The sequence below is a fragment of the Macaca mulatta genome, chromosome 12, assembly GCF_049350105.2.
Source record: "Macaca mulatta isolate MMU2019108-1 chromosome 12, T2T-MMU8v2.0, whole genome shotgun sequence".
Taxonomy (NCBI): Eukaryota; Metazoa; Chordata; class Mammalia; order Primates; family Cercopithecidae; genus Macaca; species Macaca mulatta.
Genome location: NC_133417.1, coordinates 122,424,140 through 122,450,611, shown reverse-complemented (window position 1 = coordinate 122,450,611; position 26,472 = coordinate 122,424,140). Strand labels below are relative to the sequence as shown.

General features: G+C 37.6%; 1 long non-coding RNA gene across 1 annotated transcript in view; it reads left to right on the top strand.

The window, feature by feature from the left end:
* Positions 1–26,472, top strand: part of LOC106992726 (uncharacterized) — a 36,980-nt gene continuing 10,508 nt past the window's right edge. The window contains exons 1-4 of the long non-coding RNA XR_001438754.3: positions 1–394; positions 4,363–4,513; positions 5,990–6,059; positions 24,824–25,001. This is a non-coding gene — a long non-coding RNA (uncharacterized LOC106992726). The remainder of the gene's footprint in view (positions 395–4,362; positions 4,514–5,989; positions 6,060–24,823; positions 25,002–26,472) is intronic.

Here is a 26,472-nt window from a genome sequence, read left to right as displayed (position 1 = left end):
ACCCTCCAGGGAGGGAGTCCAGAGCGGGACTGCCACGCAGAGATGTAGTTGAAGAGGGGAAGGGGTGGGGGTCTATGAAAGCCAATCGCAGAGTCCTGTGGTTTGGCAGTTGGCCTGGGAGCCCTGGAGCCTTCTGGGAAAAAGCCAGGAGGGGAGGACAGAGTGAGGGAGAGGGGGTGGGGGAACTGCTTCTCAAGGTTGGGCTGGCTGCTGCGCCTGTCAGGGCCAGAATTGTCAGCTCTTTTCTGGAGTGACTTACTACATACAGAGAGGAGGAAAATGAACTAAGGTGCACCGGGCAAGTCACGGTCAGGATTTCCCTCCAATCTCACGATAGTCCTACGAGGCAGATTTACATCACCATTTCTCAGATGGGGAAACTGAGGCCCCACAGGTAAGAGGATTGGCCTGTGTCACACTGATATTAATGGCTAAAGGTGAGATTTGATTTTGCCCCTTTCTGCACCCAAGGCCCTGATCTCCCTTTGGCTTCATGCTCCTTTTTGGCACCTCTAAATCAAACCCTTTGGCTCCACCAGCCAATCTAGTGTGACCCCTATTTGATTTTAGTTTGTTTCACTCTTTTGTAAACGGGTCCGTTGGTTGTTGAAGTGGCTGTCCAGGCTGACTGTGGTGGCCTCCCGTGAGGACAAGGGAAGGGACTCTTGGCCTCCAGCTTGTCTGTGGGGCCGGGATGGATGTGCTCCTGTAATCCACACCAGAGAATCTGAGCTGTGTCGGCACAGCCAGGACACAAGTGCCATCCTCCTGCCAGAAGATTGTTAATAACACCAACAATTTCTTCGACTTCCAGCTGTGGATACCAGCAGCCTGTGTTAAGTCAACTGTGTGTCCTCACTAGCGTGTTGGCCCTGGTCAGCTGCTTAGTCATAAATCCAGACATGTCTATCTATCTGTCCATCAGTCCTTGTGGCCACGTTGCCCTTGAAATCTTTCCTGCACAAACATGAAACTTAACCCGAACTCCTCACAAGGGTACTCAGCCCTTGGCTTTCACTCGGAATAAACAGTCAGGTCTCTAGATGCAAACCCACTGCCCAAAGTGAAAGGCAGCCAGCACGGCCACCTGCTGCTTCCCCTCTTGTGTCCCTCACACTGTCTGGGTACTTCCCCACTGCCTTTTTGTTATTCTCTATTCGAATGTCAAACGCTAAAGTTCCTAGTTGTTTTAAGAACTTTTGCTGAATTTCTACCGTTCTGATAAAGTATTCCATTTCCATTATTGATAAGATGATGGCTTTCCTGGCTGAGAGAGTCAGTAAGAGCTTTTTCTCTCACTTGAGCAGGTCTATTTTATCATCTTGCAAATAGGAATACTGTACATGGACTTCCACAGACAATAGTGATGCTACCACCCACTAATAATGATAATAAATGTTAGCTGTTACTGCAGCCAATGCTACAGCTAATGTTTATTGAGCACTTACTATGTGCTGGGCAGTAGGTATTAAATGCTTTATAAAGATTAAGTATTTGATCCTCACAATGACTCCATGAAGTAGAGCCCATTATGTTCTCCACTTTCATAAGAAGAAAATGAGATTCAGATGAGTTAAGTTAAAACTTACTTAAGTTTTGAAAACTAATAATAAATGTGGTGCCAGAATTTGTGTTTTTGACCACTTTTCTATAGTGATATGAATCCCAAATATGTGTGTGTATGCATGTACAAAATTAAGCTTCACTATATGAAGTGCTCATTTTAACGGTCAGAAGCTGTTCAATATTAGCAATTTCATGATTCAACTTAAAACACTTCAGCCAGAATTTTCTGAATGTGGCCGTGAGACTTGATTATCCTCAAACTTCGGTGTGTTTCCTGGAACAGGCCCTTAGTCAGTAAATGTTTTCTGAGCATAAGAGTGAGGAATTGAGTGGGCACAGGAATGCAGAGAGGGGTGTGAATGATCACAAGCAAAGGCAAGTTTCAGTTGCAGGAGGAATGAATTTCAGGGGGCACGGCAAGGAGCGTGGGCATGGCAAGGGGTATGGGCAGGTGCGTGTGGGCACGCGTGTGCATGTGTGTCCAAGGACCTGTGCCAGTGGTGAGTGGGTGCAAGTGCTTTTAAAAGCTACACCCTGCTATTATTTTCCCTGTGGAGTGACGTGACCACTCACATTTCCATCCTATAGTTCTCATGGCTGCCACAACATACTACCTTCAAAAGAAATCATCGAAGAGACATTCTTTTAAAGAAAGTGTTATAGGTTTAGCCACCTCCCATAACTCCTTTCTAATACCAATAACCTCGGTTGAGAGACTGTTGGTTTCAATTCAATGGGAATTGATTTGAGAGCGAATCATCCCATGGTCGAAGCCCCTGGAATCAATCTATCCTCTCATCTCGCTTTTTCTTTCTCTTTCTTCTCATTATCTGTTAGGATCAAAGTAGTGCAAACCTGATTCTCCTTTGTAATCTCTGCAGCCCAGCGCACCTGGTGGAGAGGGGAGGCCGGAGGTGCTGGAGAAGAGTGAGAGGGAGAACGAGGAGCATTGGGGTGGACACCAGGCTCTCTGGGAGGAAGGTGCATCAGGAAGGCAGGTGCAGCCCGACCTTGCCAGATGGGATGTTCTAGGCACCCAAGGAGCAAGGACACCAAACCCTAAGATCCAGAAAGCAGGAAGGCAAAGCTTAGAGCTTCATTTATCCTCCCTGGGATGCCTTTGGACATGATTCAGGAAAGAGAATGAATAAAGTCAGCACAAAGGTGTGAAAGGTGGGTCAGATACCAAGGGGAACAATATGTAAGAGAGGCAGGAGAACATACCCTCTGCTCACCCCTGCAAAGCAAGGTCACCACATGCTTTAATTTTGTGTCACACACTTCTGTCAGTAAAAATGTTTTTAATACATCTGCAAATAAATGCATGTTAATATTTTAATAATATATACACTTAGTACCATGACGATATACTATGTACATTATGAAACAGACACAAAAATATAAATTAAAAATTGATAAGATAAAAATAATAAGTAAGAAAAGAAGTTATATTTTCTTTCCAAACTCCCAAGGAATCATCTCGTGTACCTCTGAGGTGAACTCACGTCATTCTGCAGGCCTTTGGGTTAGAACAGTGCTGCCAATAGAAATATAATGCAAATTGCATATATAATTTACATTTTTCTTATTTTAAAATGTAAGAAGAAATAAATGAAATTATTTCTAATAATACATTTTAATCTAACCCAATATATCCCAAGTACCATTATCTCAATGGGTAATCAACATAAAATTATTAATGTGAGATTTAAAGTTCTTTATTTTACAACGAAGGCTTCTAAATTTGGTGTATATTGTACACTTACATCTTCATTTGGATAGCCCACATTTCCAGTGTTCGTCAACTACATGTGGCTAGCATCTACTATATTAGATGGTATGGGGTTGAAGGACTGTGATGATACCAGGAGGAATGGGAATCCTAGCAGACACTGAATTTCTGTTTGCGGTCAAGGCTGAGAACGTTAGCATAAGGATGCTTAATGTGCTATTGCCAGCAGTAGAACTGTAATCTTCCAGTTCCTTTAACCAGATAGCCTTATAATAAGCACATTACTCAGGTTGCAGAGTAATATAATTCCATGAAAAAGGAATTACACATAAGTACGTAAACGTATGAGCATAGCAAAAATATGCATGAGCACACATTAACAATGAATATCGATCACCTTGAGGATATGGAATAGGAGGACAGTGAGCAGCAGAGTATTAAAATTTTCTATATATGTATCTATATAGTTTCAGTTGTCAAAATCTGTATTTATTTTTTAAATATTCTAAAGGACAATAATTTTCAAGCACATGTATTTTTTTCAGAAAGTATGCAGGCTGAATCCTTATTGATAAAATAATATTTCCTTCAGTTATAGAAACCTAAACCTACCTGTAGAGTCAACATGTTCCTCTTACTGAATGAAAGTGTCTTCTTTTTTTATTCTTTCTTTTTTACATGGAAGACGAGTAGGGAAAGGGATTTGGGGCTTAGGGTTGCCAGATAAAATACAGGAAATATGGTTAAATTTGAATTTTATATGAGCAATGATTAATTTCTTAACATAAGCATGCCCCATGCTGTATTTCCCTTGAATGATCCAGGGATAACAGAAATATTTGCTTGGAACATGTGTATTTATTTATTTTATTTATTTTTTATCCTTACTAGCAGGATGTCAAAGTGCATACGTATTTATGCTAAAAAATTATTCGCTGTTTATCTGAAATCCAAATTTTACTGGACACTTTTTAAAAAAATCAAATCCAGCAAGCCTGTTTGGGCTGTCATTATGACAAGTGAACTGCTGTGGTCTTGCATGACTGCTTTTCTCTGCACCTCAGGAAAGTGCTACCTCCAACGGAATTATTCCCGTCAGTGGTTCCCAACTGGGATGTGGTGGAGAGGTGCTTCTAATTCCTCCTGCCGGCACAGTAATTATGAAAGTAGATCCATCTTCCTGTCTCTCAACTTCTCAACCTAGTTCCCTTCCAAGTAAGTTCTTCGTTTCTTGAATTTGAATTCCTTGTCTAAGGTGTTTTCAAAAACCCGACTGGAGAAAAGACAACACTCTCAAATATCCCAAATAAGCACATTACTAACTATGGCAGGCAAAGCTACCTATTTTAGTCTCAGCTCTGAAAGAATTTATGGTATTTATCAAGGAATATGCTCCACTGTTTTGTTATATACCTATATGAACCACAGTGCCGGAATCATGGCAAGGGGTATAGCTGTGTGTTGTGTGCGCGTGTGTGTTGTGTTGTGTGTGTGTTGTGTGTGCATGTTGTGTGTTGTGTGTGTGTGCGTGTATGTGTTGTGCATGTGTGTGTTCACCCTGTTATCTTCAACAACACACAGTGGTATAGCTGTGTGTTGTGTGTGTGCATGTTGTGTGTTGTATGTGTGGTGTGTAGTGTGTGTTTTGTGTGTGTTGTGTGTGTTTTGTGTGTATGTGTTGTGTGTGTGTGGTGTGTGTTTTGTGTGTGTGTGGTGTGTGTGTTGTGATTGTGGTGTTTGTGGTATGTGTGTGTTTTGTGTGTTGTGTGTGTGTGTTGTGAATGTGTGTTGTGTGTGTATTTTGTATGTGTTTATGTGTGTGGTTTTTTTGTGTGTGTGTGTTGTCAATGTGTGTTGTGTGTGTATTTTGTATGTGTTTGTTATGTGTGTGGTATTTGTGTGTGTGTGTGTGTTATGTGTGTATTGTGTGTGTGTGTGTGTGTGTGTGTGTGTTGGGGAGAAGGGGTTAGAAATACCTTATACCCAGGGCATTTCCACTGCCCGCCACTGATTGCTGGTGATCAGATGGACACTGACTTACATCGGGTTTTCAGAATCCCAAAGAGCATAACATCTTATGCATCTCTATTCATCAAATTCAAGTTTTTAGGTTTATCAGACAAGGGCTTGTTCTTTTCTTTTAATGATGCAGGGATAACCTTAACCTCAAATAGCTAACTTGTCAATCCACCCCAAAATGCAAATCCTTAAGAAATTAGCCTAGGCACTTGTCTCAAGAAACCACAGTACTTTTTCCCTGGCATTTTAATGATACAAGAATTCTTTGATCCAGAGCTTTCTAATGTCTAATCCATTAGCAGAATTGCTTTTTCTATCACAGCCCTCTTTACCAGATTCAATTAACACTGTCTACAGAGTTATACCAGAGATTGAAAGACAGATGCTTATTCCAGTCTCCAAAGATGTCTATGTGTATCTTGAGTGCTGTCACTCAAAAAATGAGACATGAATATGTAATTTAGAGAAAAAGAAATAAAAAGTATAAATATATAGAAAATCCCAAAGTTATGAGCACTCAAAGAAATAGTTAAGTCGAAATAATGTATTTTAAAGATGTATAAAGTTGGTTCTAGCCTTGATGTTCTCAACCTAATCAGCTATTCGGTTTCAGCTTTTTTCTTCTTCAACATCAGTCCTGCAATTCCTAAACTTTAGTATTTGATCTCACAGGTTCTTATCATATGAAGTCAGCACAACAATATTAGTAATATGAACAATGCATATTCACATGCAAAATCGGGTAAGAATTCTAAGTATAACCTTTAATGATCTTCTTGTGTGCTTTATATGTTGAAATTCTACTCTGTTTGAAACAGATATATATGTGACTGATTGAAAGAGAAAAGTGTTTTAATAATTGTAATGATTATGAAAGCTATTAATTTCATGAACACAATAGCTAAGAATTTCCAATTAGCTAAAAAATAAGAAAATATATTTCCAGTTAATACTAGTATTAAAATAATATATTAATTAGATAAACTTAGAGCATAATATGCTGCTGTTTTTTTTTTTTTTTTTTTTCGAGATAGAGCCTTGCTCTGTCACCCAGGCTGGAGTGCAGCGGCACGATCTTGGCTCACTGCGACCTCCACCTCCTGGGTTCAAGCAATTCTCCAGCCTCAGCTCCTGAGTAGCTGGGATTACAGGTGTCCACCACCACACCTGGCTAATTTTTGTATTTTAGTAGAGATGGAGTTTCACTTTGATGGTCAGTCTCCTGACCTCAAGCAATCCACCCACCTTGGCCTCCCAAAGTGCTGTGATTACTGGTGTGAGCCACCACACGGAGCCCATTATATACTTTTTAAGGCAGCACATTTATAAAAGTTTCAATAATAAGTTAGCATACATACACCTTCCCAGTTAGGCGTATAATAGATCATAATTTTATCTTTTGAAAAATGTTTAGGTATAAGCATTTATAAAATAAAATTAACATGAAACAAAATAACCTTTAAACACTATATTTAATATTTAGTTATTTAATCCCATGTAGATCATGATTCACTAAAGAAAAATATGTAATTTATTAATTTTTTCTATGCTATGCGAGCAGGTTAAAAGCACAATGTTAACTTGGTCATCTCAAGGTGTATTAAGCAGAAAAGAACAACATCCTTTATACATTCCATATTGACAAAATAAAGAATATTAAATGCGAATAAAGGAAGAATGTTAGAAAAAAATTCAGTACTTCAAAAGTGTCTTATTTCCCCACTGATCATAAATGAAAAAGTTCTACTTAATATCACAAATGCTCAGATAATGACTGCAAGAGCAATAAAATAGCTCACTATTCTGAGAAAATACTATTTTTGCACTGTAATTCAAACTTTAAACATTTAACTTAGAAATTTCAACAGCAACATTCATAATTATAATTAAACTTTTAAACAAAATTTCAGAATAATTTTTGTATGCTTTTATTTTATTTCATGATGATGATATTTGACTTCATATTTTATTTTAGGCAAATGTAATTTTGGGAAAACACTATTTTCCCATTTGTTATCTGGCCAAATGTTCATCCAGTGCGTGTCTAATTTACTATTTCAAAAGACTGAATAAGAGAGATAGTATTCAGACTAAAACTGACACCCAAAACCACTATCAGAAAAAAAAAATTCTCTAAATGTTGTCATCCGTTTCTTGTTTTCTAGAGCTGGTGAATAAAGCAACCAAAACAAAACTAAACAAAAATCCCCCAAAACAAAATACCTGTTAAGTATCAAAGCTATAGAATAAAACAATTTTAAACTTGGAGGAGCTCAGAAAATTTTGTACCCATGTACCCTTTGGAGAAACCTACTGAAGATGAAATTCATCCAACAAGAAATTAATGAGGAAACTTTATCAGTGGCAAATTTTAAATCTATTTTAATTATAGATATAAGACAAAAGAGGAAACAAGAGTGAAAGAATAAGATATTATATAATATATTCAATATAGCATGTGTTGTAAGTTTTGACAATGTAAAAATAATGCAAAGTTTACACCAAACATATTAGTCTTATTAAAAAATGTGAATAGACTTAATTCACCTATTAAAAATATTTCCATCATGACTGAAAATATGAGGTTCAACTATATACCGATTATTTTTAAAAAACCTAAAACAAAATAATTTGGAAACAAAATAATTTGGAAAAAAATGCCGAGTGGGCTGGGTGCAGCGGCTCACGCCTGTAATCCCAACACTTTGGGAGGCCAAGGCTGGCGGATCACTAGGTCAGGAGACTGAGACCATCCTGGCTAACACGGTGAAACCCTGTCTCTACTAAAAATACAAAAGTTAGCCAGGCGTGGTGGTGCATGCCTGTAATCCCAACTACTCTGGAGGCTGAGGCAGGAGAATCGCTTGAACCCGGGAGGCTGAGCTCGCAGTGAGTCTAGATTGTGCTGCCACTGTACTCCAGCCTGGGCGATAGAGCAAGACTACGTCTCAAAAAAAAAAAAAAAAAAAAAAAAAAGAAAAAAAGAAAAACAAAAGGCAGCAAATGGAAAAAATTAGAAAGCAGGTATAGTGATACTGATGTCAGACAAAGTAGACAAATTAAATGAGACAAATAAGGTCAGTTTTTTATGGGTTGTGTTTATACATCTGTATTTTGCAATCAACAAGAGAAAGTTTTAGAGAATAATATATTTGGTTACAGTTCCACATATCTGTAGTAAATAGAAAGCCACATGATATTAAATCTGGCCGTAAGTAAGGTAAAGCTGAAACATTCAACTCACATAAAATTACTTTTTGGAGAGTAAATATGCTAATAAGTAATTACTTCAATGACCGTTTCTTTTTATGACTGTTTGCAAACTGATCCCTTTTCTCTAATCATTGTGACTCACCAATGTCCAAACTGGCCTCTTTACTTTGGTGTTACTACCCAGGGATTTCTGAGGCAACATAAGTTTGGATTCATAAAAACAGTAGATGCTTTAACTTTTCAGTGACTGTTTTTAAATCTGTAAACTCAATAATCACATTAGTTAGCCCAGTAACTATAAAAACATTGAGATTTCAGCATTGCAAGTCAGGAGCTCTTTGAGCATTTTAGGTTAAGCTGCTTTGGAATCTTTTTGGTATTTATCAGTCATTTGTATTTCCTTTATACAAATAAAATAATATATTTAAAGTAATTTTTAAGGTTAAATGTCATGGCAGACTTATCAGTACTTGTTATTTTTAAAACAGCATAAACCAATTATTATTTTTTCATTCAGTATTTGGAATAGTTGAAATAATTTCTGGTCCTTCCTTACATCAACCAATATACCACTTTTTTTCATGACATATAACACTAAAAATTACAGGCATCCCTGCAAAGTTTTTAAGTAAATGAGAGAATCGCAGTGGAGTCTCAATCAGTTAACAATGTAGATCAATTACAAAAAAAAAACACAAAAATCATATTAAAAGAAAATCTTCAAGCTAAAAAACAAACAAACAAACAAACCAAAATCCTCCTAAGAACTAAAACTGAGTATGTGTTGTCATTGATTCTATACTTGTATCCCCTGTCTGATTAGAGTCCTCCTCATGTTGTAAGATATGTTTGCTGAAACCTTCAGGCCACGTTTTCAGGACACTTAATATGAAAAAGCTATGCTACTACCACATCTAAGGGAATATACGGGTAGTGATTCTTCACTAATAGACTTCACATCCAAAGATCAGCACTGAGTCTCACTCCCCTCATTCACCTGCATCTTCTCAGGAGATAATGCTTGCTGTGCAAATAAATGAAAGGTCCCATTTTAATGATAAGTGCCACAGTTCACAATGAAGTTATAATAGTCACAGTTGTCTATGCACCAAATAACACAGCAACATATTTTGAAGCCAAAATTTCAGAAATGTAAGGACACATAAATGGAAACACATAAATAATAATAAAAAACATTCAATGAGTTGCTCTCAGTATAAGATAAATGGAGGCCAGGCATCGAGGCTCATACCTGTAATCCCATCACTTTGAAAGGTGGAGGCAGGGGGATCACAAGAAGTTAGGAGTTCAAGATCAGCCTAGCCAATATGGCAAAACCCCATCTCTACTAAAAATACAAAAATTAACTGGGGGTGGTTGTGCATGCCTGTAACCCCAACAAAATGGCTCGGAGGTTGCAGTGAGCCAAGATTGCACCATTGCACTCCAGTCTGGGCAACAGAGCGAGACTCTGCTTTAAAAAAAAAAAAAAAAAAAAAAAAGATAAATTAAATAGGCATCATAAGTAAGGATATAAGACAACCTAAATAACATAATTACTAATGTAGAGCTTATGGATATATATCAAACCTGGTAATAGAGAACATATCTTCTCAAGTGGGCATGGGGAATTCAGAAAATTAATCATAATTTAGGACATGTTAAGTAACAAAGAAAATGTCAATAAATTATAGAAATATTATAAAGAACGCTCTCTGATTACAATGTAAAAACACTACAAATATTAATAAAGTAAGAAAAAGATTATTTTATCTAGAATTTAAAAATACTAAACAACTCTTCAATAGAAGGGATATGCAAACAAAATTATAGAATTTTTAAAAGAATGCTAATAAGTTATATAGATACCCTGCACTGATGCAACAAAAGAATATAGCAGAATTTTGAGGATGCATTTAAGCAACAGTCAGAAAAAATTCTTAGCCTAAAAATAAGTGAATTAAATTTCAGCTAAGGATAAGAAAGCTAGACCCAATGGTGTACTGTCTTCAAGAGACACATCTCACACGTAATGACACCCATAGACTCAAAATAAAGAAATAGAGGAAAATTTACTAAGCAAATGCAAAACAGAAATAAGCAAGAATTGTAATCCTAATTTCAGACAAAACAGGCTTTAAGCCAACAAAGATCAAAAAAGACAAAGAAGGGTATTACCTAATGGTAAAGGGTTCAATTCAACAAGAAGACCTAACTATCCTAAATACATATGCACCTAACACAGGAGTACCCAGATTCAGAAAGCAAATTCTTAGAGACCTACAAAGAGACATAGACTTCTACACAATAATAGTAGGAGACCTCAACACTCCACTAACAGTATTAAACAGATCATTGAGGCAGAAAATTAACAAAGACATTCAGGATCTGAACTCAACATTGGACCAAATGGTTCTGATAGACCTCTACAGAACTCCCCACCCCAAAACAACAAAATATGCATTCTTCTTTTCACAACATGGCATATACTCTAAAATCGACTATGTAATTGGACATAAAACAATCCTCAGAAAATTAAAAAGAATCAAAATCATACCAACACACTCTTGGACTACAGTGCAATATAAATAGAAGTCAAAACTAAGAAAATTGCTCAAAACCATCCAATTACTTGGAAATTAAACAACATGCTCCTGAATGACTTTTGGGTAAATAATGAAAGTAAGGCAGAAATCAAGAGGTTCTTTGAAAATAATGAGAACAAAGATACAACATACCAGAATCTCTGGGACACAGCTAAAGCAGTGTTAAAAGGGAAATTCATAGCACTAAATGCCACATCAGAAAGCTAGAAAGATCTCAAATTAACGATCTAACATCATGCCTGAAAGAATTAGAGAAGGAAGAACAAATTAACTCCAAAGGTAGCAGAAGACAAGAAATAAAAAATATCAGAGCTGAACCCAAAGAAATTGAGACATGAGAAGTCATTCAAAAGATTAATAAATCCAGGAGTCGGGTATTTGAAAAAATCAATAAGATAGATAGGCCACTAGCTAGACTAATAAGAAAAGAGAGAAGATTCAAATAAACAGAAATAACAAAAAGGATATTACCACTGATTCCACAGAAAGAAAAATAACCATCAAAAACTACTACAAACACTTCTATGAACACAAACTAGAAAACCTGGAAGATATAAATAAATTCCTGGACACATATACCCTCCTAAGACTGAACCAGGAAGAAACTGATTCCCTAAATGGACCAGTAATGAGCTCTGAAATAGAATCAGTAATAAATAGCCTGCAAACAAAAAAAAGCCCAGGACCTGATAGACTCATAGCCAAATTCTACCAGTTTACAGAGAAAAGCTGGTGGAATTTCTACTGAAACTATTTCAAAACCTGAGGAGGAGAGACTCCTTTCCCAACTCATTCTATGAAGCCAGCATCATCCTGATACCAAAACCTGGCAGAGATGTTTACACCTGGCAAGTAAACATCAGGCCAGTATCCTTGATGAACATCAATGCAAAAATCCTCAGCAAAATACTCGCACCGAATCCAGCAGCACATCAAAAAATTAATCCACCATGATCAAGTAGGCTTCATCCCCAGGATGAAAGGTTGGTGCAACATATGCAAATCAATAAATGTCATTCATTAAATAAACAAAACTAAAGACAAAAGCCACATAATTATTTCAACAGATGCCGAGAAGGTTTTTGATAAAATTCAACACCTCTTCATGCTAAAAACTCTCAATAAAATAGGTATTGAAGGAACATATCTCAAAATAATTGAGCCATCTATGAGAAACCCAAAGCCAACATCATATTGAATGGGCAAAAGCTGGAAGCATTCTTAAAAACTGGCGCAAGACAAGGATGCTCCTCTCACACTCCTTTTCAACACAGCATTGGAAGTCCTAGCCAGAGCAATTAGGCAAGAGAAAGATATAAATAGGATCCAAATAGGAAAAGAGAAAACCAAACTAACCCTGTTTGCAGACAACATGATCCATAGTCTCAGCCCCAAAATTCCTTAAGCTGTTAAACAACTTCAACAAAGTTTCAGGATACAAAATCAATGTTCAAAAACCACTAGCATTCCTATACACCAACGGCAGCCAAGCTGAGAACCAAAGCAGGAAGGCAATCTTATTCACAATTGCCACAAAAAGAATAAAATACTGAGGAATACAGCTAACCAGTGAGGCAAAATATTTCTACAATGCAAAGTACAAAACACTGCTCAAAGGAATCAAAGAAGATGCAAACAAACAGAAAATCATCTCATGCTCATGGATAGGAAGAATCGATACCTTTAAAATGGCCATACAGCCCAAAGAAATGTACAAATTCTGTGCCATTCCTATTAAACTACCAATGACATTCTTCACTGAACTAGAAAAAACTATTTTAAAATTCATATGGAACAAAAAAGAACTTGAATAGCCAAGGCAATCCTAAACCAAAAGAGCAAAACTAGAGACATCATGCTACCCAACTTCAAACTATACTACAATGCTACAGTAACCAAAACCACATGGTACTGGTACCAAAACAAGCACATAGACCAAAGGAACAGAATAGAGAACCAGGCAATAAGGCTACACACCTACAACCATCTGATCTTTGACAAAGCTGACAAAAACAAGCAATGGGGAAAAGACTCATTCAATAAACGGTGCTGAGATACCTGGCTAGCTATATGCAGAAGATTGAAACTGGACCTATTCCTTACGCCAAATACAAAAATCAACTCAAGATGGAGTAAAGATTTAAATGTAAAACCCAAAACTATAAAAACCCTGAAAGACAACCTAGGCAATACCATTCTGGACAGAGGAAAGTGCAAAGATTTCATGACAAAGACACCAAAAGCAATCGCAACTAAAACAAAACTTGACAAATGGGACCTAATTAAATTTAAGAGCTTTGGCATGGCAAAAGAAACTAGCAACAGATAAGACAGACAACCTACAGCATGGGAGAAAATATTTGCAAACTCTGCCTTTGACAAATGTCTAATATCCAGCATCTATAAGGAACTTAAATTTACAAGAGAAAAACAACCCCATTAAAAAGTGAGCAAAGGACATGAACAGACACTTTGCAAAAGAAGACATACATGCAGCCAACAATCATATGAGAAAAAGCTTAATATCACTGAGCAATAGAGAAATGCAAATCAAAACCACAATGAGATACCATCTCACACTAGTAAGAATGGCAGATGACAGAGGCTGGTGAGGCAGTGGAGTAAAGGGAACACTTACCCAGCATTGGTGGAAGTATAAATTAGTTCAATCATTATGGAAAACAGCAAGGTGATCCCTCAAAGAACTAAAAGAAGAACTTCCATTTGATGCAGCAACCCAATTACTGAGTATATGCCCAAAGGAATATAAATCATTCTGTCATAAAGACATATGCACGTGTATGTTTACTGCAGCACTATTCACAATAGCAAACACATGGAATCAACCTAAATGCCCATCAGTGACAGACTGGATAAAGAAAATGTGGTATATATGCCCCATGCAATGCTATGAAGCCATAAAAAAGAATGAGATCTTGTCTTTTGCAGGAACATGGATGGAGCTGGTGGCTATTATCCTTAGCAAACTAACACTGGAACAGAAAAATACCACATCTTCTCACTTATAAATGGGAGTTGAATGATGAGAACTCATGAACACAAAAAAGGGCAGACACTGGGGTCTATTTGAGTGTGGAGGGTGGAAGGAGGGAGAGGGACAGAAAAAATAACTATTGGGTACTAGGCTTAATACCTAAGTAATGAAATAATCTGTATAACGAACCCCCGAGACATGAGGTAGCCTATATAACAAACCTTCACAGGTACCGCCAAACCTAAAATACAAGTTAAAAATTAATTAAGTAAAATTTACCTAAAAGACTAGAAAGAACAACAAAGTAAAGCAAAAGAAAGCAGAAGGAAAGAAATAGTAAGCAAAACACTTGTAAAAGAGGCAAAGAATAGAAAAACTGCAAATCTAATGAAATCCAAAATTCTTTTCTGTTTTTTAAACAAATTAATAGCATAGAGAGACCACTAGTTAACTAATTCAAGAAAAATGGAGAAAGCAGAAATCAATAAAATAAGTGAGGAAAAACTACTCCTGAAATGAAAGAAATTTTTAAAAGAGATGACTTTGTAGATCTTTATGAAAATAAATTTGAAAATCTAGATAAAATATGTAATCTTGTAGGCCTACACAATTACATAGTTTACAACAACTGAGCCTGTTGGAGATAGAAGACTTAAACACACCAATTTTTACAGATAAAATAGAATAAATCATACAATAGAGCACCAGGCTCAGATAGTTGATTGGCAAATGGCAGCAGAGGAGGGTGGATTTGACCATGCCTTCAAAGACCAGATAGTTAAAATGTTAAAATGCTCCATAAATTGTTCCAGAGTATTAAAAATATAGGAAAACATCTTCATTATTTTTATAAATCAAACATAACATTTACAACGAAACCTGATGAATATGATACAAATAAAGAAATGTACAGGTCAGTATCACTTAAAACTATCAATATGAAAGTTTGAAATAAAATTTTCACTAACAGACTCTAACACCACATAAGAAAACATATACTTTAATCAAGTATATGCTTCAAAATAAAGAAATTAGGGAATTAGAAGTTAGAAAATCCAAAAATATGTATATTAAAACTTCTAAGAAAAACAATCATATAATCTCTATGGGTGGTGAAAAAGCCTTCAAAAAATTTATTATCCTTGCTTAATTTAAAAAAATCCAAGAAAACAAGAATTGATAGTTTCTTAATATATTAAAGGTAGATGTAACTTGGTCCTAGAGTGAGCATCTTAATTAATGAAGAAACATTAGCGGTATCTCCATTTATGTCCAGAATAAGGCAAGAATGTACACTCTCTCTACTACTATTCAGCATTGTACAGGATGTATTAGCTGGGGGCAATTACACAAATAAATTGGAATCCCTTCCCTCCAAAAAAATAGAATAGAAGAAGTAAACTTACCTCTGCTTGCATATTATATAATTATGTACCAGTAAAACCCAAGAGAATCAACAACAAAACTAAACTATAAAAGTATTCATTATATGAATTTGTTTATAGAAATCAATAACCTTTATATACACACAGAAAAATCAGTCAGAAGTTGCTAACGGTAGAAATAATTTATTTACAATAGCAACATAGAAAATTAATTTAACAAGAAATATGTAACAATGCAAAATCTTTATAAGAAAAACGTTTAGACATGTTTTAAAGGCACAAAAGTGAACTGGAACAAATTGAAAGACATACCATGCCTTTGGATAAGATGACACCACTTCAGGAATAAAGGTCTGTTCTTTCAAAGTTACTTTAGACATTTAATGCAATCCCAATAATAACACCATAAAATTTTTTTTATGAAGCTCATCTTCATTTGAAAATGTAAGCACACCAGAATACATGAAAAACCTTGAAAAAGAAAGCTATGAAGAGATACTAATATTGCTAGATATTAAAACATATAATAAAGCCTCAATAATTAATTAATAAAGTCTCCATAAACAGCACTGGCTCATTAGAGAGGATGTCACTTGATACACCCTCATGAGAGGAATTTGGTAAGATCAAATAAAACTATGTTTATGTTTACCTTTTCACCTGGCAATATCACTTCCAGAAGTTTCCTTGAGAATTCAAAAGGTTATAACTAGTAGCATTATTTATCATTGCAAACTATTGGAAATAACCTATATGCCCATACATGGAAGAGATGTTGAATAAAATATGTTATGTTGTAAACATAATGGAGTCTGTGTAGCTAATAAAGAAGAATAGAGAAAGAACTCTATCAATGGGTGTTGAAGGATTTCCAGGACATATTAAGTGAAAGAAAAGCAAAATGTAAAAGAGCATAAATAGTTTGCTACCTTTTGTTTAAGAAAGAAGAGTAAAAAACAAAATAAACAGGCATCTGCTCATTTCTGCAAAATTAGTGCAAAAATAAATGCAGTGAGTATAAACCAGAGACTAATAAAATTGGTTACCATTTTAGTCTTCCATGACCACAATTAAGTGGCTTAAAATAAAGCCCATCTATTAGCTAATGATTTTATAGGTCAGAGTCCAGATAGACTCAACTGGGTTCTCTACCTAGAGTCAGCTGGTCTGGGTTCCTCTCTGTAGCACTCTGGGGTAAGAATTCACTTCCAAGCTTATTGGATTTTTGGCAGAATTCAGACTCTTTCAGAGGTAGGGTTGAGGTTCCTGTTTCCTTGCGGCTGTCAGCCAGGACTGTTCTCAGCTTCTCATGTCTGTGTTCCTCGCCACGTGACCTTCTCTATCTCCAAGCCAGCAGTGGTGCATTCAATCTCTCTGATTTCCCCTCCTGCTATCAGCCAGAGAAAACTCTGCTTTCAAAAACTAATCTCCCTTTTGTCATATAAGGGATATGTAATATGTAATATCTCATCATATTCACAGCTTCCACTCACCCTTGAAGGGTGGGCAAAGGTCACTCAGGGCCATTCTTAGAATTCTGCTCACCACTATTACCAATAAAGTGTGAGTGAGAGGAAGTGTGAAGAATAGATGGAACAGGGACAATGACACTTTTTGCATATGTCTATTGTACTGTTGTGACTTTTGGAATTTTTCGTAACATTTCAGCAATTAAAAAAAACAGCAAGAACGAGGAAGAAAAAATTCCAAAAATGTAAATCAAACAAAAGCAAATGAGCTAAGTGAAATACCAAATGAATAATATAACTATACTAAATTGGGAAAGAAAACCTAACCTGAATAACTTCTGAGCATTGTATTTAAAGTATATGCCCTTAGGCTAAAGAGAAAAACACAACCTCTAAAACATATTGACCTCTAGTTAACAGGCTTCTTTTATTCAAAGAGGCATGGATCAGCAATTATGAAAACACTTTTTGTGTGTTGAGTAAATAAGTAAATGTACTGTGGAAAATGGCTGTTGTGTTTCTCGCTGTTGGATAAGGGAGCTCCAACTATGGAAAAGAGGAAGGGTAGCATGAATCCCATGCCACTGAATTAGAATTGAAGGTATCGGTGGAAGTAAATAGTTTTTACTATACCTGGGTGGTAATGAAATAATATGTAGAAATCTATATAATATAATGAAATAATACATAAGAATCTATATCTATAGATTTAGAAATGTGGAAATCTGTATCTATATAGATATAGATTATATACAGGCACACCTCATTTTATTGCCTTTTGCTTTATTGCACTTCATAGATACTGTGTGTTTTATACATTTAGGGTTTGTGGCAACCCTGCATCCAGCAAGTCTATTGGCCCCATTTTTTCAACACTCTGAGCTCACTTCATGACTCTGTGTCACACTTTGGTAATTCTCATAGTATTTCAAACTTTATTATCATTATACCATTATGGTGATCTGTGATCGGTGATCTTTGATATTACTGTTGTAATTGTTTTGAGCCACCACTAATTGTACCCATTTAAGAAGGTGAACTTAATCAATAAATGTTGCATATATTCTGTTAATAATCAATAAACTTAATCAATAAATATTTGCATATGCAATAAGTATTTGCATATGTGAATGTTGCATGTTGCTCCACTCACTGGCCATTCCTCAACCTGTCTCCCTCTCCTAGGGTCTCCTGTTTCTTGAGACACCACGATATTGAAATCAGGTCAGCGAATAACCCAACAATGGCCTCTAAGTGTTCAAATGAAAGGAACAGTCACATGTCTCTCACTTTAAATCAAAAGCCATAAGTGATGAAGTTCAGTGAGAAAGGCATGTCCAAAGCCCAGATAGGCTAAAAACTAGGTTTCTTATGCCAAACAGTTAAGTTGCGCAGGCAAAAGAAAAGTTCTTGAAGGAAATTAGAAGTGCTACTTCACTGAGCACACAAATAATAACAAAGTGAAACAACATTATTGGTGATATGGAGAAAGTTTTAGTGTTCTGGATAGAAGATAGAACCAGCCACAGCATTTCATGAAGTTAAAGCCTAATGCAGAGCAAGGCCCTAACTCTCTTCTCTTCTATGAGGGCTGAGAGAAGTGAAGAAGCTACGGAAGAAGCTAGCAGAGGTTGGTTCCTGAGATTTAAGAAAGAACATCTTCATAACATAAAAGTGCAAGGTGAAGCAGCAAGTGCTGACAGAGAAGCTACACCCAGTTATCTGGAAGATCTTCATTTCTGTCTTATTTTAAGAAAATCTAGCTAAGATCATTGATGAAGGTGGCTACACTAAACAGCAGATTTTCAGTGTAGACAAAACAGTCTTATATGAGAAGATGCCATCCATCTAAGGCTTTTATAGCCAGAGAGAAGTAAATGTTTCAAAGCTTCAAAAGTTGGTCGGGCATGGTGGCTCATGCCTATAATCCCAGCACCTTGGTGGCTGGATCACGAGGTCAGGAGTTCAAGACCAGCCTGGCCAAGATGATGAAACCCCATCTCCACTAAAAATATAAAAATTAGCCAGGCATGGTGGCGGGCACCTGTAATCCCAGCTACTTGGGAGACTGAGGCAGAGAATTGCCTGAACCCAGGAGGCGGAGGTTGCAGTGAGCCGAGATCATGCCACTGCACTCCAGCCTCAGCGACAGAGCAAGACTCCATCTCAGAAAAAGAAAATAAAAGAAAAGACTCTCTTGTTAGGGGCTAATGCAGCTGGTGACTTAAAGTTGAAGCCAATGCTCATTGACCATTCTGAAAATTCTAGGTCCCTTAAAAATTATGTCAATCTGCTCTGCCTGTGCTCTGTAAATGTAACACCACCACCTGGATGACAAGTCTGTTTATAGCATGATTTACTGTATATTTTAAGCCCACTGTTGGGACTTCCTGCTCAGAAAAAAAGATTCCTTTCAAAATATTAGTGCACATTGACAATGTACCTGGTCATCCAAGAGCTCTGATGGAGATGTACGAAAAGATTAATGCTGTTTTCATACCTGCTAACACAACATGCATTCTGTAGCCCAAGGATTAAGGAGTCATTTTAAATTTCAAGTTTTATTATTTAAGAAATAATTCTGTAAGGAGATAGCTGAGTCACAGATAGTGATTCCTGTGATGAATCTGGGCAAAGTAAATCAAAAACCTTCTGGCAAAAAGTCGCCATTCTAGATGCCATTAACAACATTTGTGGTTCATGGGAAAAGGTCAAAATAGCAACCTTAACAGGAGTTTAGAAGAAGCTGATTCCAAACCCTCATGGATGACTTTGAGGAGGAGTTTAAGACTTCAGTGGAGGAAGTAATTGAAGATTTGGTGGAAACAGCAAGAGAACTAGAGTTAGATGTGGAACCTGAAGATGTGAACTGTTGCAATCTCATACTTGAATGGATCAAGCTTGAATGGGTGAGGAGTTGCTTCTTATGGATAAACAAATAAAGTGGTTTATTGACATGACATCTACTCCTGATGAGATGCTGTGAACATTGTTGAAATCAAACAAAGAATTTAGAATATTACATAATCTTAGTCGATAAAGCAGTGTCAGGGTTTGAGAGGAGTGACTCCAATTTCGAAAGAAGTTCTTTTGTGGGTAAAATGCTATCAAACAGCATTGTGTGCTACAGAGAAATCTTTTGTGAAAGGAAGAGTCAGTCAGTGTGGCATACTCCACTGTTACCTTATTTGAAGAAATTGCCACAGACACCCTATTCTTGCAACAATCGCCCTTATCAGTAAACGGTCATCAACACTGAGGCAAGAATCCCCATGTCACCCAGGCTGGAGTGAAGTGGCCGGATCTCAGCTCACTGCAAGCTCCGCCTCCCAGGTTTACGCCATTCTCCTGCCTCAGCCTCCCGAGTAGCTGGGACTACAGGCACCCGCCACCTCGCCCGGCTAGTTTTTTGTATTTTTTAGTAGAGACGGGGTTTCACCGTGTTAGCCAGGATGGTCTCGATCTCCTGACCTTGTGATCCGCCCGTCTCGGCCTCCCAAAGTGCTGGGATTACAGGCTTGAGCCACCGCGCCCGTCCTGTTAAGATTTTTTAGCAATAAAGTACGGTTTAATTAAGGTATATACAGTTTTTTAAGACATAATGCTATCACACACTCACAAGACTATAGTATAGTGTAAACAATTTTTATATGCATTAGGAAACCAAAAAATTTATGTGACTTGCTTTATAGTAATATTTGCTTTATTGCACAATATCTTTGAGGTACACTTGTGGATATAGACATGGATATTATATACGTACACACATAAATTTGTATCTATGAGTGTATGTGTGTATATACATCCGCTGTCTATCTCTGTTGACAGGCCCTAGAAACAATGGCACCTTGTAGTAATCAGTGAAAATGCCATTTGCCACTAAAAGGAATCAAGCCCTTTTGAGAAATGGCTGATTCTAGAAAAATGTAAGATGAGTTAAGAATATGGTGTTGTGCCAGAAGAGTGAGAATGTGTTAAAAGAATGATGTAGATATGTCAAACGGACACAGGAACCAGCTTGAAAGGGCTTAGACTGAAAAAACCTGGACAATTTGCTAATCAAAGTAAATAAGCATAGTAAAGAAATACAATTCACAGAAAAAGAAATACAATTCACAGAAAAAATAAAATCCATGATATAAATCGATAAATGAGTGAATAAATAACAAAACAGGTGATAAGAAAATGTTCTTTCGTACGGTAGAAAGCCAACCAATAATCATAGAAACAATTCCAGGGGTCAATTTAAATGTCAATCTGTGGTAACCATTATAACAATTGATTCAGGCAAAAATCTTCAATGGATGCTAAAACTAGCAGCTGGAAGTTTAAGGAGTAAGAAGATACTGAGGTAATCTTAAGGTACCCTTCCATGAGATTCTCATTAATTAGAAGCTAACTAACTAGTAATTTTATCATTTAAGAAACTCAGTAGACACCACCTTAATCAAGTGATCAAAATTCTCATCCTCAGAAATGAGACAAATAAGATACCGTATGTCCCCTGATATCATGCACTGAGAAGAACATACCACTTCTGTGATATTCTTGCCAAAATTTCGTAACCTAAATCTAATCAAGAGGAAACATCAAACAAACCCAACTTGGGTGACCATCTATCAAATAACCAGGGCTTGCATTCTTCACAGTTGTCAATGTCATGATAGACAAAAAAGACTGAGGGACTGTACTAAATTAAAGCAGCCTAAACGGGGACAGCAACTGAAAGCAAAGCAGAATTTTCTGTTGCCATTAAAATATTATTAGTACATTTGGAAAAATACAAATAAGCCCTGATGATTTGAATATAGCGATGATGCATGAATATTACTTTCCTGATTTTGATAATTATCTTGTGGTTATGTAAAAGAATGTGCTTCTTTTGTAATAAATATGTACTCTAGTATTATAGTGTTTAGCAATAAAGTAGCATCCTGTCGGCAACTTTCAAATTGATCAGAAAAAATTATATATGTATATGAATATACATTCAGTATGTTACGTATGTTTGTATTTATACAATAGCCTCAAATTTCACTTCTCAGCATCCATTTCTAGAAATGGTTAGATTGGAGAACAAAGGCGCATATCCAGAGTGGGGGCTTCCTACTCCTTTCTTGTTAAATGTAGCTAATCTGCACAGAAGGGTCAGCTAGAGGCGAAGACATGGGAAATGGCAAGTGCAAGTTCCCCATCTTAGTGACCTGGGAGATACTACATGAAGCTCAAGCACATCACCCCTGTACCTGATCACAGGGTGGGGTGGGGCTAGGGAGCAAAAGAGACAAGCAGTTGTGCCATGGCTGAGCAGTCAGTGATCTCCAGTGCCTTAGCACTAAGCAACCAGGAAATACAGTCTTCCCAGTTTCAGGCTCCCACACATACCAAAACAGATGGAGGGTCAGAATTTCCCTTTCCAATATGTTGGGAGAAAGTTCTACCTCTCTGGAATGACATGGGCATGACATGAAAGGTTCCTCCCTATGCCTTAAAAAACCTGACAGTTCTTCAGCCCCTGCCTCAGGGCGGGATGGAGGAGAAAACTTGGGCCAGTGCCTCACCATCAAAAATGTCCCACTATAGAGACCTGCAGGAGCTTCAAGCCTCGAGGCCTGTAGTCATGCTTGAGAAATAGCCTGTCTGGGGATGAGCCTTTGCTGGCTCGGTTAACAGTGACACCCTCTCTGCATACAACCAGAAGACTCCAGAGAAGGGAGTACTTCCTTCTCTCTCAGGTACTCTCAGGTAGACAAAAAACACCCCGTTGACCTCCATTCCCATCAATATCAGATACCTGCTTTCTCAAGTGCCTCTTCCCTAGATGACTCCATTCTTGATAAACTCAATAGTCACTGTCAATACTGCTAAAATCAACAGATAAAAGAGCTGCTTCAATATTGCTGGGCCCCAAAGCTGCTAAAGCTAGCCCCAATAACCTGCCCTGTCAATTCCAGCTGTTTCCTAAATAAATCTCCTTTACTTATAATCCAATTTCATCCTTAACCACAATACCATTTGCCTCTTGCCTAGGGGCACAAGCCATCCCTGACCGGCCAAACTAGCAGCCCAGACCACCTGCTAAGGACAATGGGGCTAGGCTTCCATGTGGGGCTGTACTTTTTAATGCCAGCCTTTGTGTAGTTACAGTTCATCCCTGGCCCCATTTTAGGCACCTCTATGTTGCTAGTTCCTTCATACGCCTCTGCTTCTTTTCCTTCTAATTAACTTCCAAACTCAGGGTGGAGACTTAGCATTGGTATTGTAAGAAAAGGCCAGCCTGACGCATTCTCCTAAGTGACGCATTCTCCTAATGTCATGGACAACAAGAAAAAAAAATTTTTGTCTTAGGGCCTGAACTAGTTTAGGCCACTTAGCCTGCCTGATAGGTCAGACTGCCAAGTAAGAGAAGCAAGAGTTGGGAGAGACATCTGTGCTTCCTCCCTTTTTAGGGGATAGTAATCTCATGGACTTGTAAAGCACTCCCCACCCCAAAACACCAGACCAAACAACTGTCTTGGTTTGGTCCACTGCTCTCACCAAGGTCCTCAAGGGGTGATTCCCAGGAAGTTAGTGGGAAAAGAAAGGGGAGTGAAGTAAAGATGGAGGAAAGCATGAGCAAAGCTGTCTAATTGAGCTGAATTTCACTGTGCTTAGCAGTGGGTTACTACCGCTGGGGGCCTGCAAGGAACGGTGGAGAATGTGATTCAAAATTTCTCCTCCAAATGACAAGTGATGTCTGAGTCTGGCAGAATTGTGGCACAGGGACCTATATCACCAGTTATCAAGGCAAGGAAATAAGCCCTGGTTTTACTGTATAGTGCCTAAAAAATAAAGCATTCTAGAAAAGCTAAATATTATATCTGCCTAATGTGCATTCTAGGAATAGAGGCTTGTCTGCTTTTCATTTTGAGGACTTCTGAGACTGCCTAACATGGCCAAGAAAACTCTTGGATATGCTTTGGTGTTTGGGTTGTACCAAGCTTATAAATAGTGGTATATTAGTTATCTATTGCTGCATAACCAATTACCCCTAAGGTTGGAGGCCTGAAACAACAAAGATTCATGATCTCAAAGTTTCTGAGTCAGGAATTCAAGAGCAGCTTAGCTGGTAGCTATGGCTCTGAATCTCTCGTGAGGTTGCAGTTAAGACTTGACCAAGTTGCAGTTGCCTGAAGGGCTTAACTGGGGTTAGGGGATCTGTTTGCAAGATGACTCACTCACATGGCCATTGGCAAGAAGCCTTAGTTCCTCACTGACCACTAGCAGGAGGCCTCAGCTGCTCTGCATCTAGCACCCTCCATGGGATGGTTGTGCATCCTCATGATATGGCAGACGTCCTCCCTCAGGGCAAGTGATCTAGGAAAGACAGGAAGATAGAAGATGCAGTATCTTCCAAGATCAAGTTTTGGAAGTCATACTTCATCACTTTTGCCCTATAATATTTTTTAGAAGTAAGTCACTAAAAATAGTCCACACTTGAAAAGAATTAAGCTCCATCTCTTGAAGGAAAGTATATTAAATAATTTGTGACCATATTTTATTTAAAGCTACTCACCACAAGTGGGATGGCCTGGCCACTAGAGTCTGGAGAGTCTCGAACTGTAACTCCTTGAATTCAGCTGGAGTCATTACAGCATAGCAGAGTAGGGTGAGATTCAGGTTCCAATGGACTCAAGGGTGCGACCTGGCCAAGACGAGCTCCTGGGAGTGCCGCCAGTGCTGTCTTACAAACCCCACACTCAGAACGACTTCACCTTTGGTTTAATACTCTGTTGCCATCTTGAAATTAAAATTCTTGATAATTCCTAGTAATTTTGTCTTTGTATTTGTTTTGTAAGTGAAGTCCAGTGGTACCATGGAGCATGTGCAGGAGCAGAGGAGATAGCTACAATAAAAATGTTTACTGCCATTTCTTGCTGTCCATTTGCGTATAGTGTTCATAAAATTCCATGAGCACAGGATTCTGATGAATCTACAATGCATGGGAGCTCAGAGGGGACTCAAATCAAGTACAATGTAAGTATGTTATGTCTATGACTAAGGACGTGGGGACCACACCACTGACAGTCCCAGGAGGCCACATTTTTCATTCAAGCCAGAAAGAGGGCAAGGACATTCTAAGAAACAAGAATTAGCAAGGGACTCTGTCATATCCTTCATTACTCATGTTACTTCCTCTATTAGTCAACCACTTGCACTGAAAATGATACCATAGAAGGAAAGAGAAAGATAGGGCAAACCATAGTGCCTTTTCTTTTCAGTCCTGTCTTACTCATCAGTAAGTCAAAGGTAGAGAGTGTTGATAGAATGCGCATATTATTAAGAAGAAAAGTACAAATACTTGAATTGGTTTGGTGCAGTGCTTACAGTGTTCTGAAAAGAGCAAAATATATATGCATGTACAAGCTATGAAGTATAAATTGTGCGATTTCAGTAATCTCTCATAGGAGTGAAATACTCTTATTTTTGCATTTAAAAGTGTCATTGCACAATATCAAGATGAATGGTAAATCTATGCTAGTAATTTACCATTTCAATTTTTCTTTATTTAGAACATTAAATAGCAAATTGAAAAACAACATGACCATGACAAGTCAAGGGAGATTGTGAAAGAAAGAAAAAAGCTTTATATTGTACTACCTCTAATGACAGTTTTCCCCTGCCTCTTATTTCAAAAACACATTCAGTCTGTAGCATATAATGAGGTTATGTAACCTTGAACAGTAATAGAAATGGTCAAAATACAAAGACATGGTAATAGGGAGCTGAGTGTAAAACATAAAAAATAGCATTCTCAAGTAGTTTTTTCAGAAGTCCATAGGTGTTGCTTATAAAACAGAGGCTACAAAGCCTTGAAGAAAACAAGTTCACAGGAGCAAGATGTAGTTCAAGCTGAGGAGAGAAGCTGAGAGTCCTCTGCCGATTCAGGGGGATTGGGTAAAATCCAGGGAGAGAACGATTCCAATTTCAAGAAGAAAAGCAGTAGACGGAAAAAAGGAACTGAGAAACTGAGAAGCAGAAGTATTAGGTTGATGCAAAAGTAATTGTGGTTTTTGCAGTTACTTTTAATGACAAAAACCACAATTACTTTTGCACCAACTTAATATATCTGGTAGGCCCAAGGCAGTGGATCTGGTGTACAGATACTAGGGATGGATTGAAGGGAGAAAGGGGCAGAAAAAGAGACAACCAAATAGCTTAGACACATACGCCTAAGGCCAGAGCCTGGGCACCGGTAGCAGGGCTCAGTGATGTGGCCATGATCTTCAACTCAAAGAATGTTCAGGTAGGAGGGACCCCAGAACTCATCTAATTCAAACCTCTTATTATCAGTGGGATAAAATGAGGCACAAAAGGGGACATGACTTATCTAAAATTATAGAATTTGTGAGTAACAGAAGAGGATATTTTAATTTATGACTGTTCTGTTGTATCACGAAGTCAATTTATAGGCCAGTTGGGAACACCTAGGATCTATACCAGAATA